We start from the raw sequence: 3130 nt of genomic DNA, 5'->3' as shown, positions 1-3130 counted from the left end.
TTATTGTTATTATTATTATTATTGATATCATTACTATTATTATTGTTATTATTATTATTATCATTGTTATCATTATTATTATTATTGTTATTATTATTATTATTATTATTATTATTATTGTTATTATTATTGTTATTGTCATTATTGTTATAATTATAATTATTATTATTATTATTATTATTATTATTATTATTATTATTATCATCACCATCGTCATCACCATTATCATTGTGTCAACAGCACCATACTTATCATTTTCGTTATTTCATTTGCTGCTGTTTGTGTTATGATTATCAATATTACTGCTGCGTCTATCATCTTAGTAATAATATAAACGATGACACTGATGATAGCTAGTAATTAATATCATCATTATTCTGGTGATTCTCATAATTAGCTGCGACACACATTATCTGTATTGTTTCTCATCATTATTGTTCTTGTATTAATACCATGATCGTCTTTATATCCGTTGTCATCATTACTGTTATCATTATTATTATCATTATCCTTTACATTATAATCATTACGCTTGGAGATACGAAATGCAGAAACCAAATCTACATTTATCACATTACGAATATTCATCTGTTGGTGTAAAAAGAAGAAGAAGAACAAATCTTGCCGCTACCTTATTGACTAATACCTCTTTCAGTCCACATTTGTTGAAACGTGCAATGCAATACACCCTGCAACATATATGAAAAGGAGAGTTTAGGGCATTTCATTCACGCCCATCGTCGAGAACGTATTGCGCTGTTTTTTTTTGTTTTTTGTTTTTTATGTTTAAATATTATTACGTGAGTACGGTATAGAGTTACAATGGAATCGGTGATATTTTGTGTGCGAAATCTGTGCGTATTTCTTATGTAAAAAGATGAGGAGGAGGAGGAGGAGGAGGAGTTGCGGACGATGAATAAGAGGAAGATGATGAGAAAGAAGAAGAAAGGGAGGAAGAATAAATAGAAGGAAAAAAGGGAGAAGCTGGAAGAGGAAAATACAAAGAAGAGAGTAGGGGAAGGAGGAAAATAAGAATTACAAAAAAGAAAAAGGAAGGGATAGCAACTGACGAAGAAAGAATAAAATATTGATAATATGAAAAGGAAGAAAAGGAGTAGTGCAGGAAATAAAACGGAGAAGATGAAGGAGGAAGAAAAAGAAAAAGAAAAAAAGAAAAAGAGGGAAAATAAGAAGAGAAGAAGGAGAAGAGGAGGAGGAAAAAGAAGAAGAGAAGAAAGAGGAGGAGTAGAAAATTAATAGGATGACGATGACGTAGAGGATGAATAGGAAGAAAAAGAAATCTTTACTTTATCTTTATTTCTTTATTTCAACTTATTTGTCTATTGTTTTGCGTCTCGCATTTGATTTATTTTTCTTAAAGTTTTGTCTGTATTTTCAGTTTTCTTTTTTTTGTTTTGTACGTCCTGATTACCATCATTACTATTGTCATTACTGACCACTTATTTTGTGTAACTATTATTACTAATATCACTACTGCTGATTCAACTATCATTGCTATCATCATGAATACTGTTACTGTTACCATCAGTATAATCATTACACACACACACACACACACACACACACACACACACACACACACACACACACACACACACACACACATATATATATATATATATATATATTTATCATTATTTATGTATCTACTCCTTTATCTTATCATTATATCAATCATATCTTTTTAGCACGCCTGTTCTGCGTTCGCTTAGATAAGGGAATTGTTTTGCTTTTGACCTTTACTGTTATCTTAATTTTAAAGGGTTTTTTATTACCAGTATTACACTTATATTTTTTTCTGGCAATGGGCCAAGTACTGTTATCATCATCAGCTTTGCTCTTGTTGTGGTCATTCCCATCTCTCATTATCGTTATCATTATTAGAAGTATTTGTAGGTGGTGGTAATAAAAGTAGTAGTAGTTGTAGTAGTAGTAGTTGTTGTAGTAGTAGTAGTAGTGGTGGTAGAAGTAGTAGTAGTAGTAGTAGTAATAGTAGTAGTAGTAGTAGTAGTAGTAGTAGTAACTGTAACAGCAGTAGTAGTAGTAGTTGTAGTAGTAGTGGTAGCAGTAGTAGTAGTAACAGTAACAGCAGCAGTAGTAGTAATTGTATTAGTAGTAGTAGTAGTAGTAGCAGTAGTAGTAGTAAGAGTAGTAGTAATTTATACGGAAATAAAGTTAGCTTTTACCTCGCATGTATATATGATATGAGAAACGTTCTAATTCTAAGAAATTGTTGTAAACCACATACGCTTAGAGTCGCAAATACTATCATCTTCATTTCCATTCATTTGTTTTATAATTCCGCTTGTGCCTCGTCCATTCGTTCGTCTGCACGTTATGCTTGCATGTGACTGCGGGGTTGAACTAAAATGGGCGATAATTGACAACTTAAATAATAAAGAATGACACGCGCGCCCATCATATTACTATAAGTAACCTATTCTCTTTTCATCATGATTATTATCATTACTGTTATTATTATTATTATCATTATTATTATCATCATTATTGTTATCATTGTCATTATTATTACCATTATTATTATGATCATCGATATCATCTTTATACACTTTGATATTGATTATCGTTGTTTTTGTTTTTATTATTATCATTATTCGAGGCAAGTAAACTTCACTAAAGAGTTAGATCATTAGTTTATGCATATTAATTATATTGATGGAAGGTAGGAGGGGAAGGGGAAAGCTAAGGGTAGAAGAAAGGGGAGGTAGTGGCAGAGTTTAAATGGGAAAGGTAGGGGGAAAGGGAAAAAGAAAGGGAGAGGAAAAGGGAAAGGGAGAGGGAAAGGGAAAGGGAGAGGGAATGGGAAAGGGAGAGGGAATGGGAAAGGTAGAGGGAAAGGGAAAAAAGGGAAAGGGAAAAAGAAAGGGAGAGGGAATGGGAAAAGGAGAGGGAATAGGAAAGGTAGTGGGAAAGGGGAAAAGGAAGGGGGAGGGAAAGGGAAAGGGAGAGGGAATGGGAAAGGTAGAGGGAAAGGGAAAAAGAAAGGGAGAGGGAATGGGAAATCGAGAGGGAATGGGAAAGGGAGAGGGAATGGGAAAGGTAGAGGGAAAGGGAAAGGGAGAGGGGAAAGGAAAAATAAAGGAGAGAA

The sequence above is a fragment of the Penaeus chinensis genome, chromosome 1 (genome assembly GCF_019202785.1).
Source record: "Penaeus chinensis breed Huanghai No. 1 chromosome 1, ASM1920278v2, whole genome shotgun sequence".
NCBI classification, from domain to species: Eukaryota; Metazoa; Arthropoda; class Malacostraca; order Decapoda; family Penaeidae; genus Penaeus; species Penaeus chinensis.
This window is presented reverse-complemented; position numbering follows the sequence as displayed.